Here is a 12841-nt window from a genome sequence, read left to right on the forward strand (position 1 = left end):
TTTGGTATTTCTACCTCTAATCGTGTCTGGCTAGAGCCCTAGAGGCCCATAATTCTATTTACCGTACACTGGCTGAAGAAAATCAAGAAATATTAATTCGATCCCACGTGGATCCCACTTTGACGTTGGCGAAATCATCGACAGTATCGATGGAGCCATATTACTTAAATATTGAATTGAAGCATTGTTCGAATTGGGCCGTGAATGTGTAGTGTGTAGCTGCATAAAATTATGTAGTTTATATTGGTAAATTTATGTGGGTACATTTAATATACCATAGTTTCTGACTTTCCCTTACTGTCCCATAAGGAGAGAGAGTAAAATACCTATTCTGTAATTGGCATTACAGGTAGGTAAGGTATATTCGACTATATCATGTCAACTAAGTCGACCGTAGTTAAATAAAAATAATAATAATAATAATAAAATATTTATTTAGGTATCAACCCATTACATTAAATTTATACATGCTAATCTATATTACATTTAACTATTCTAAACTAAACTAAACTAAAATTAAATAATCTAACACTAATTAAATAGTTGCAGCGGAGGCCTTGCTCATACTACAGGTTGCGTACACTACGCTAACAATGCTGTTCGTCGATTCGCTGACTCTTCCCAACAAACGACCAAATAAATATAATTTACATTAAAAATAATAAATAGATATAATTTACATTTAGTAGGTAATTTTTTTATGTAACTATATACAAGACAAATTTGGTGTAATATTTCGACTATTTAGGGATGCAACAGATAAAAAAGTAAACGGTATAAATAAACGCGTCTTGGCGTCCATTTCAGCACTGAAATGCAAAATCGCGGCGCTAAAACAGATGCATTCAACTTCCAGAGCAGAAATTTTAATATCCAAGAAATATTCCTTGAACACTGAATGCTGCTGGAATAGTAAACTTGCTTGGTAATAAATAAAAATATTCAATCCCAAGCTGAACTTGCAACGGTGAGTAGTGAATTATTTATCATCGTAAAGAATTGAACTATGATATATTATTTTTGGTTTTAGGTTTAATAATTCAGGTAACTTTTATAATATGTTTATGTAGGTAAATAGTTGCATAGGTTAATTGTTCAAATCACAAACCCACTTTCTCGTCCCACATGTTGTTAGCTTAGTTTTGTTTTATTTTATTTTATTGTGTTTTCCCTGTGTGCCCTGAAAACCAGCGCCATGGCTAAATATCTTTTAGTCATCGGCATATGCTGAGTGGCATCCATTTTGGTGTTATAATTTATTAGAATAAGATGTAATAGGTTAAGTTTCATGTTTTACACCAAATAAAATATTTCTAATTCTAAATTTTATTGCAATTGATGCTTTTGGGCCTGTATCAAAGAAACTACTTATACTCGTACATTTACACAGTCGCCGGGCACTTTTTGTAGGAAGGCCGAATTGAATCCTCAGAAAATATTATGTTAGTCTTGGTCTAGTAGAACCTTGTAACGATTCATTATAGTTGCAATGGGGACTTATAATCCAGTAACTTTGTCGCCTTTTGTAATGGCGTTCATTTGCATCAAATTCGATAGAACTTTTAGATTTTTTGCAGACTTGTTTATGATGTTGGCTCAGCGAATAATCCAAGTTTGAGACCTCGAGCGCCGAACGCAACTATGTCAAAAATATTTTTACAGTACATATGGTGCTACTTTCTCGCACTAGTGTGTAAAAGAGCACTTTTCGCGCAATGTCGAAAGTTTAAAGGGCCATATGTACTGTAAAACGTTGTACGATACTCGTGCGAATAGGTCATTTCCTATTTTCCGCACTTGTATCGTAAATAACTGTTACATTGTTATTAATGATTTTTTTTTCATGTTTATTTTATTTTATTTGTAATTCAATTTATGATGTATCAGCTGTACCTCAATAGGTCGATGTTATGTAGACAAAATTAGACTCATTTTAATAAAAATCTATTCTATCTACAACTTTCCTTAGTGACTTTTGCCGTAATCTAAATCTTATAGTATGGAAACTTGACAAATGCAAAAAAAAACATCCCAAAAATTTGGTTCTTTAAGTACCTATTAGAAAATAATAATGTGGGCTTTCTAGGTTAGAAACTTCCATTTATCATTAGAAAGCGCATTTTGTCACTATCAACATTAAAACCAGCCCGGTCCTTATGTATTGCAAGGAGGAACGTGCAATTCAATGGGCTATTACAAATCGTTTCCAGTGCCCAATTTAAATCTTTTACAAGTTTCGTATCTAAAAATAAAATGAACGAAAATCACACCCACTGTTTTAAAAGTCCAATGCGAACTGCAGTTAATTGCCACCCTACTTATACCTCGTTTGTCTGGTACGGGGCAATTAAGCAGGAAACAATTTCACAAGACTGAATAATTATTTGAATTAATTAACTGGGCAAGCTGGGCAACAAACAAGTGTCAGACGGTTCTCAGGCTGGGCCCGAAGGGTTGCTTGCGTATTGAAGAACGTATACGCGAGAAATAAAGCCAGCTTGACCCTTTTGTGGATACTTTAAGTATTCCGTCAATCGCAAATCTATGGTGGTCACGGTGTACTAAAAGGTCGCTTAACGTAATTTACTTATGTAATTTATGTTTAATTGACAATCGTACGTAAGATAATAATATTTTCACCACACACTGGTGTGGTGAAAATATTATCCGTTTCTTTTTTCGATTGCTTTTGCTGTTCTGCAATTATTTTGGCCATTTTTTGCTTTTTATGCGTCCATTTATTGTATATACTTCTTATAATTTAATCTGTACCTACTCTAACGCCTGCTTTCTTAGGAATTTCGCGAACCGATAGGTTAGGACGTCAATACTTTGGTTTCTGGATTGGCCGGGTCGCGGCCGCTTCTGTGCCGGGATTTTGTAAAATCTTCAAGCCTATGATGCTCTCCAAATATTTTAATTATATGTTTTACATTTGACTTAGAAAATTTGTACATACTTTACGATTTTTTGCAGTGAATACTTGCCCGTGCACCCTAATTGCAGAACTAACTTGCAATGTTCCAAATTATATCGCTCCATCGGGAAAAATATTTGACTATTAGGGAACAAACATGTAGAAATTGATGAATAAGGGATTGATAATTATGTTGTTGTGAACTGTACGTCAATTGTTTTTAAATTTGCCGATTAAAAGAGATGTAAGAGTGTCCGCTTTAGTAACCTAAACAGTCCTTACATTACTTTAGAAATGTTTCATGATGTAAATACAGGTAGGTACATCTGTAAAAAATATTATAGAGCCAATTTCTAAGCAGGGTAGAAAATATTTACAAAATGTATTACTTATATCTATAAGTTCCGATTCCGATTCCGATATGAAGATAGTGACATTTATGTATTAAAATGTGTCTAAATAGGTCACAAACATCACAAACTGGGTCATTCGTACCTACTAACTACATATAATTTTATTGATATTTTAATGTCATACTCAACTCACCTCCATTATATCTATGTAAATTAAAACAAAGTTGGTTACTCCTTTGTCCCTAGCCGTTAACGTTAGCAACTTGTTTACCCAACAACATTTGAAACAAAGGACTTTCTTCATAAAATGTAACTGATAAATAGGTATTATAAAATATGAGAAGATTTTATCACGGTATTAGAGGCAGTTTAATGGTACTCAGCTTGCATGTCACGTCCCGTCTAACCTTTAAGGCTTTTAGGGTTCCTTTGTAAAAAAATATGTAGTACCTACCCATGATTCAAACTTACAAAATAAAAACTCACTTAGCCACCCTTTTGTAACCACAGGGCGATATTAATGTTGCTTAACATTATATATTAGCATTTAGAGCAAAAAAAATTCTTACAATGGCATGGCACTTGTTATCGTGGTTTAGTTTTGTGTGGCTGCATCACTTTGACTACCTTGCCGTTCAAATTTGGACTTATTGCAATCCTTAATGTCTAAACAATATACCTATCTAAATAAAAATGATATTTCGCTAGTAGCAAATAAAAAATGAAGCAAATAATTCGCTATTCCGTCAAGTGAACGAAAACTAGAGCATGGGCGGTAACTAACGCAAAATGACCCTACGTGCTTCAGGTCCCAACCGCTATTAGAAAATGCGCTAAGGTTACGTATCACGCTGCCCAGCTGAAACGTATGTAAGCAATTACCTATTATAAGATTGTCAATAAAGGGTTGCGTCATGTTATTACATTACAAACACGTATTTTAGTGTCACCCATCCATTGACTCATCCTGTTATCTAAAGTGCTAAGTAAGGTAAGGTCTCTTTGGATATTGATTAGGGTTCAGTGCGAGTAAACACGACTTAACTGTATAAGTAAGTTACATACTTTAATGTAAGCAGACACCGCAGCCTATAACTCTGGCGAAATGAAAAGTGAAGATGACCTACGCAATCCAATCACAATTCCCACACGTTTAGCAATCTAATCACAATTCCCAAATTTGTTCTGTAACTACAAAATTTTATGCAAATGGCTCTTTCAAAACCTGGCTCTTTCGTAACACTTTCGGCTACTATCGACTAGTACGTGAGCACTGAACTCGAACCAGTGTTGGGCGCAGTTAACTACTATTTTGTAATCTAACTACTGATTACGACTAAAAGTAGTTAGTTAACTACAGGTAGTCATAACTACATGTAACCAACCTACAATAATCAGGTTACATAAAGTAGTCATTCATCTGATTACTGTAATCGAGTAGTTATAACTACTGGCTACTTTAGTTCTAAGAATATTTTGTTTTGTGGCTAAATATGTAAAAGTGCTAATATTCCAGACTAAATTACAAAACTGTATGAAAAAAATATTTTGTTCTTTCTTGTCCTTGACATAAAACCACTTTCTCTATGGCTCCCAAAATGGCGGCCATGCACCATGTCTCAAAAGTCGTCATGGATGTGGTTTTATAGGTTTTAGTGAGTGCAGATTTTAAAAATGGTGACTTGTTTTGAATCCAAGATGGCGGCCATGCACTTTGACATAAAAGTCGTCATGGATGTCGTTTTATAGGTTTTAGGGAGTGCAGATTTCAAAAATGATGACCATTTTGAAATCCAAGATGGCGTCTACGCATTTTGTCATAAAAGTCGTCATGGATGTCGTTTTATAGGTTTTAGGGAGTACCGGTTTCGAAAATGGTGACCATTTTGTAATCCAAGATGGCGGCTACGCATTTTGACATAAAAATCGTCATGGATGTCGCTCCATCTTGTTGTGAATCGCACCATTCTGTCTTTTGTCTCGTAAGCTTTTAAATATTGTTGAGTGTTTGTAAAACACTATATAAAATTATAAAGAATTGACGAACAATCCGACTGAACATCTGACGTCAACACGAAAAAAATATTTTTAATTCAAATTAAAATTGCATTACCTTGACGAATCTCACATTGAATTCCCAAACAGTTGTATAAACAACTACCACTTGCGATGATATCATAACATACAGGAAGTAAATTATTTAACAATTTCAAGAAATGAATAACGCAAACTCCACTCCTAAAATAAATGTCAGGTCATTCCTGTAACTGCAACCCGTGCCGATTTTCATACGATTCTCTCATGTAATGTACAAAAATAACAAAAAAATAAAATTGTACCAACCGTTCTACTATAACACTGTATAAAAATCTTGATGCGAACAGAAAACAAAAGAATATCAACTTACTGTCCGACCAAATGTATTCATTGTATAGGGATTTCAGATGCAAATTGGCAAGGATTCTTGTTATAGAAATAACAAGATTTTTTTTCAGTGTTTAGGGAATACTATCAAATCATCTACAGGGTATGGAATATGCATTGTTAATTCTTAATATAGCAAAATAAGCCCTAAACTCTAACATAGAATCACATGAACATTTAATGTAGTTTTTGATGCAAAAAGGCGTTACCTACACGAAGTTGGAAGTGACGCCAAAACGTCTCAGAATAAAACACGGATTAGAAATACCGTTGTGTAAGCCCGTTCATCAGCCTTTGGTACCTAAAAATGTTTTGACGCCAGAAGATACAAAAAAAATGAGCACAACACATAACATAATAAATTAATTAGCTTAGGACCCATCAAAAAATGCGATCATAGAAATGATCAATATTTCTAGTACATTTTTAGTACCAAAGCCTAATGGCAGTAGCCGTTTTATATTGAACTTGAAATTTGATTTAAATGGAGGTCTATCGAATTGCTTCTAAGCTTATACCACAGAATGGCTTTATAGCTATTAATAACATGTCGAATTGCCGATATATATTTATAGATATGTGCTCACTGAAAAATCCTCGATTACTAAAAAGAGGTTCGATATCATGTCCGATATAGAGCCTCTTAAAGGGGCCCACTGACTATCAGTCCGCCGGACGATATCGGCCTGTCAGTTGTTCGGAACTGTCAAATATTTGTTCTAACTGACAGGCCCATATCGTGCGGCGGACTGATAGTCAGTGGGCCCCTTTAAATAATAAAAGTATACCGATGTAATTTCCATCAAAACAATCACGCTATAAAATCAATTTTAAAATAAAAAAATAATACACGTTTTAATTTGTTAAGTGTATTTATTTTAAAATCCAGATAAAATAATAATATTTATTTATGTTGAATAACATCTAGAATGTTTTTTTTTTGTTTTTTTTTTTATGATATAGGAGGCAAACGAGCAGACGGATCTCCTGATGGTAAGCGATTACCGCCGCCCATGGACACACACAACACCGAGGGGTTTGAAGGTCGTATCGATCCGGAAATACCGCAGGCAACAGTTCATTTCACAGTTTAGCTGTGCGAGGCAGGAAGTTTCTGGAGAAACGCATAGTTGAGGACTGCCAACCATCTAAGTGGTGAGGATGGTAATGTTGTCGCGTAGGACGATGGCGAAAAGAAGCGGCAGGGATTAATCCGAACAATTCCTCGGAGCACTCCCCGTTATACATGCGATAGAAAATGCAGAGCGAGGCCACATCTCTACGCAGCGCCAAGGAGTCAAGCTGTTCCGAAATACGCTGGCAGTCGACAATTCGAGTCGCTCTTCGCTGGATGCGGTCCAGAGGGAGAAGCTGGTATTGGGGTGCCCCTTCCCATAGATGAGAACAGTATTCCATGTGTGGGCGAACCTTCGCCTTAAAAAGCTGAAGGCGGTGGGCCGGCGTGAAATACTGTCTCGATCTGTTGAGCACACCGAGCTTTTTTGAGGCTAGTTTGGCCTTTCCCTCTAAATGGCCGCGGAACTGGACTTCACTCGAAATGTCAACGCCAAGGATTCCGATACTGGCTGCAGCAGTCAGGGGAGTGCTCTCAAAACGAGGTGACATGACAAACTCTAACTTTTTTGCAGTAAACGCGCAAACCTGTGTCTTGGTAGGGTTAAAACGGACTAAGTTAAGTCGAACCTATTCAGAGATTTCTTTTGGGGAAGTCTCAATTTCAGACACAAGTTTGTTCCGGCTCTCGGACGTTTTCCCGAGAGATATTGGTGCGGCTGGTGTAAGAGGCATCACCCGTACTATCCCGTTGACAGTAACATCGATATATATTGTCGATAAAATATTTTGCTACGTTACTTTAGTATAAGTGCCCCGAGTTATCCCAGGTATGCTTATTAGAAACTTTGGGTTTCATTATTAATAATGAAAAAAGTGTGGAACAACCTTCACAAACTTGTAAATTTATCTCTCTTCTAAAAAATGAAAATCTTTATTTTACTCTGAAAATCGTGTTCCGTTGCCTAGCAACTTAAAGAAACTACCTGGTTATTTATTATAATTATCTTCGAATGAAGCGATTCACATAATACTGATCGAACTACACTTCAAGAAGTTCGTTTGATCATCTATTTTGTCCCTTACTCCCCGTTAGCCTACAATAATAATTTCATGATAAAATGAACTAGAGTAGATAAAATAAAACAAGAAAAAGGGATACTAACTAAAAAAAACATACAAGGGCGAGTTTTAAATTTTTATTTGTTAGATTGCTGCTTGTTATTTTTTATTTTGCAGTTAATTTTAACTTTTAACCGGGCCAGTAAACAAGTCTATGTAACAATACATAGGTAATTATTTTATTTAAATCTTCTGACACTTTCAAATCACGGGTTGTTATTTAGGTTCTGACAGTTTCATTCTCGAATATGAACTTAATTTTGTCATAGCTTTAGAAATAACTATAGCACATAGTTATTTTTTTCTGATAACTCATTTAGATTAATCACTCTATAGGTAGGCACATACATAAATTTAATAATCTGGAGGCAAGTAAATATCTTTTGTAAGTCAACATTTACTGCGTATTTAAATTATACGCACACAAAAAAACACGTTTTTACCACTTCCAGTTCCGTGACTATCAAGTAGTAACTTCATTGAGGAGTAAGTAAAAGTGAATTATATTTTTTATGCTTCGTAAAAATTGATTACCATTAATTACGAGATTTGAAAATTATTATACTATTGTGACGGATATTTTAATGCTGATTATCACCATGAAAATATTTAAATGAATGCGATTAGTTTATAATATTGTCTTCGGTTACCGCGATAGTTACTCATGAAATAAAACTATGAAAACGGATTATATCGCGTATATTGAATTTATAATACATCCCGACGTTTCGAACCCTTTACAGCGTTCGTCACCCGTCGTCATCGTCGTCGTCGTCGTCGTCGTGCAGTGTCACCCGTTGACCACGAACGCTGTAAAGGGTTCGAAACGTCGGGATGTATTATAAATTCAATATACGCGATATAATCAGTTTTCATAGTTTTATTTCATGCGATTAATTTATTTAAAAATTATTTTTTACCAACAGTCGTTTTAGAAATAAAAATGTGTGCGTGTAATCTTTACGCGCGATTGAAGTATAACTTATTTGACAATGACGTTTATCGCTATGTATTGTGCGTGTGTCACTACTGAGCGTTACGTCAGTAAAAAAAATCTGAGTTACCCTCTAGTCGCGCCTAAAGAAGTTTTACTTCAAAAATGGAATTTTTTGACACAACTAAGCGAATAGGGTATTTGACTATTAGTCAAATCAGTTTCTTTTTTCTAGCTATCAAAACGATTTGCTACTATGGAATTTATATGAAACATTATACAATGACGTCACGGTCAAGTTACCTAATACAGTGTGCGGAAAGAGAAGAGTCGTGGAATGTATGGGCTTACATTGCATTACATTCCACGACTCTTCTCTCTCCGCACAGAATTCATCATTTGAAAGATTCATAATTTTATTACAAAAAAAATATTCAAACTTAAACTATCGTGAGACATATTTCAAAATATTTAGATAAGTATGGTTTTTACTCACTATTATCCTCACTATTATTATTGTTCCGAAACATGTCGCCAAAAGCGACTAAAAATAATAGTGAGTAAAACCGTACTTATCTAAATATAAAAAAAAAATATATTATTTATATTACCTTTACATATTAATAATACTATTTTTTACTGCAAATATATTTTTACCCGACTGCATTAGAAGGAGGGGATAAACTTTTTAGATGTTAGTTGAAGTCGCAACGTCATTATTCTGTCACTAATGCCTTTTGGGAGATCTGACAGAGATCTTGCCAGTTGGTTACGTATAGCAATTCCAACTCCACTTACCTCTTTTTCTTCTTGTGGTTTCCCGCTACAGTAATAGATCCACTGTGTCTCACTGATGTCGATGTTATATTTAGCCAGCTCCCTAGCTATAAGCCCAGTCTTCCTCTCAGGGCATATATTGCGTTCGCTATCTAAAAGAGTTCGGAGGTTCCAGGTGCCTATAACGAGGTGTTTTTATGATTTATTTGTATTGCAATTTCGACCGCATTTAGTGGTTAACAAGTGACCACGGTTAGCCACATGCGAGAATATGAGACGAACTATTTTTAGGCCACCTTTGATTGGGGAAAGCAGAGCGATCCTAAAAAGGGCTGCTTTGTCGCCAGCTGTGCTGCCGAACCAGTACCCTCGTCTCTGTCAAGTCCCGAAGCGACCATCAGCAACCGGCCGCCTAACGTGCAGAGCACTAACTAAGGCTAGGCTAGGGCACACCAAGCCCTAGCCCCACCATCAGTACCCCTTACCGCCGCAGGTCTTTTAAGCTCGTAGTCCCTAAAACGTTGCTGGAATCATCTGCGTGTGAATATATTTAAGTGGGTAAGCAGATGCGCAGATGCAGATCCACTCTCTCGCCTCAGGTCCCCAGTTGTCAGTGGATCGGATGACCGATACGACTGACAGGGGAATAAAGGTGTAGTGATTGGCCGCACGGCTCTACAAGTATCCCGACGCACGCTCTCTTGAGACACATCACAAGCGCCTTGCCCAGCCGCTGTAGTTGCCGGTTGCGTTTGCCTATCGACGTTGCACGCCTCCTACACCGACGAGGTATTCATGTGTTAATGCGGGGGATTACCCGACTAGAACTATGTCCACTATAAGCGTTCATATCACCCTCCACTAGGTTTAGCCCACGGGTCGACGTGGTTTGCCAGTGTGGCCGCTGCACACACAACAGCCACTTGAAGCCACTAGTGAAGACAATATTATGGGATGATGCAGACCAGGCAGTAACTGTCACCTGTAAACAGACCGACCGAGAGTCCTGCAAAGGTTCTCCTACTGCTATGCACCCCAATACACCCCACTTTAAAATTTATTCTAAGCTTAATAGCATCGTTCGCAAACGTTTATGCTTAATACAAAATTAACTAAAGGTGCTTTTGTTGTCATTGTAACAACATGGTAGTAATTTATCGTAAGTATATTACAAAAGTACGGAATCCTCCCTTTTGTGTAGTCCTACACACACTTGGTTTAGTTTTTTGCATTTGCTGCCTGCGTTGACTAATGGGCGGTCGTTAATCACGGGCTTTTCTTACAAATGTATCATTTCCTCTGTAATTGAGATTGGTGCTGGAAAAAACTGTGTCCTTAATACGATAAAGGAAATTTTAACAATAAAACTTCCGTGAGATACAGACATATTAAATAAATTAAAACTGGTCACTCACGTATTTTAAATAGAAAAACGCTCGTCATGTTTCAATCTATATCCAAGGAGTGTCAGTTTTTTTGCTTAAAATACGTGAGTGACCCATTTTAATATATACAATAAAAGAAATGTCCAAAAATGCAATGACAGACTGTCTCACTCAGAGAACCATTTTTTTTCACGTACTAGGTTTTTTCATATGTCACGCAATTAACTTGTTTTTTAATGTTGTCCATCCGCTCTATTTAGTTATACGTGAATAATTGCATTGAAATCAACACAAGAGTCAGAAATACGACTCAGTCTGACATTCGTTCGAAATTCATTCTTTTAGTGCGGACGAAGTAGCGGGCGGAGTCTAGTAGGCAGCAACATAAAAGATGTATACACGTCTTATTTGATTCTAAATGATGTGTGCTACTTACTGTTACTCAAAAAAAACAGATGGGTGCATCTGAATCCATATCCGCGTTGGAGGTAGCAGCAGTGGAGCCTACAGTCAAACTAATACAGGCGGCATTACTCGCTCTGACCATGCTGCATCTAGGCGCCAACAACTACCCACCGCAGGCTGCACTATACAGTAAGTTTATAAAGCTTCAGAATATGACTCATGTTTATTTCTATCCACCTCGTAAATTTTTTGTAAGTTGAGTAAGGTCAAATACAGATGTGTTAAAGAACCTAGGTTAGATACATAATATTGAATGGACAGTGAATGGGAATTACTTTCCATTAAGCGAAAATAATACTGAACATAATCAAATGCAGTTATATGGTAGTAATACTGCGCTGAATCTCTAATAAAAAACGTGACTGTTATGACAGTCACGTTATTCAAAACTACGGATGTTCCAGGTTTATGAACCTGGAACATCCGTAGTTTTGAATAACATTTCCTTTAAAACAGATGATGAAGAGTTTGACTTCATAGTTGTGGGCGCGGGATCGGCAGGGGCGGTAATTGCCAACAGGCTCTCTGAGATAAGAGACTGGAAGATATTACTCATCGAAGCTGGCGATGATCCACCTGTTGAATCAGTGGTATGTCATTTCACTAATTGATTTCATTCTTATAGTACTACAAATATAAGGCAATTAAATTTAAATTCAAATTGCATTTGCGAAAAATTCACAATAAAACAAATAATACGAGAATTACATTTACGGTTTACGGTTAGGTACCAACTTTCCCTTGAACTAAAACAATATTGTCAATTCAGCACTACATAATTATTACTTTTAGCGATGATAAAAACATTGCCAAAAATTAATCACGACACCAATTTTATACAAAAACACACTTATAAATTTATGGAATGGGGAGTTAAATATCAGAATGAAAATTGTATAACAAATCCATTTAAAACCAAATTTCAAATAGTTATCGTAAAAAAATTAAAAAATCGTACTTAGAAAGTTTAAGTCAGAAACTCTAGTGCAGAAACGTATCATTTTTTGCACACTTTTTACAACAATAATGACCCTCTTTCAGAGCATGAAAAATTAAAAGAATATATTAATTGCCAAATTTCATAGTTCTAGGTCAACGGAAAGTACTTACTTACCCTATAAATTTTGTCGAAATATCGGCACTACCTACTTAACTTTGAAAATAAAAACTCTTATCTTGTTTTGTCAATCAAAAGAAAAATGTAGTATCTATGTATGTGATGCATACGGAGTTACTGCCTTTCAACTATAAGAAGCAATGTGAGATACGAGATTTTTTCAAAGTACGTTGTACGTTTTTTGCGGCATATAAACGGCCGTATCTTATTTTACGTTAACTTAGAAGTTTGATTTTTTTACAGCTTCAAGGGACTGTAGTAGACCTGAGTATA

Source organism: Cydia strobilella, chromosome 1 (assembly GCF_947568885.1).
Source record: "Cydia strobilella chromosome 1, ilCydStro3.1, whole genome shotgun sequence".
NCBI classification, from domain to species: domain Eukaryota; kingdom Metazoa; phylum Arthropoda; class Insecta; order Lepidoptera; family Tortricidae; genus Cydia; species Cydia strobilella.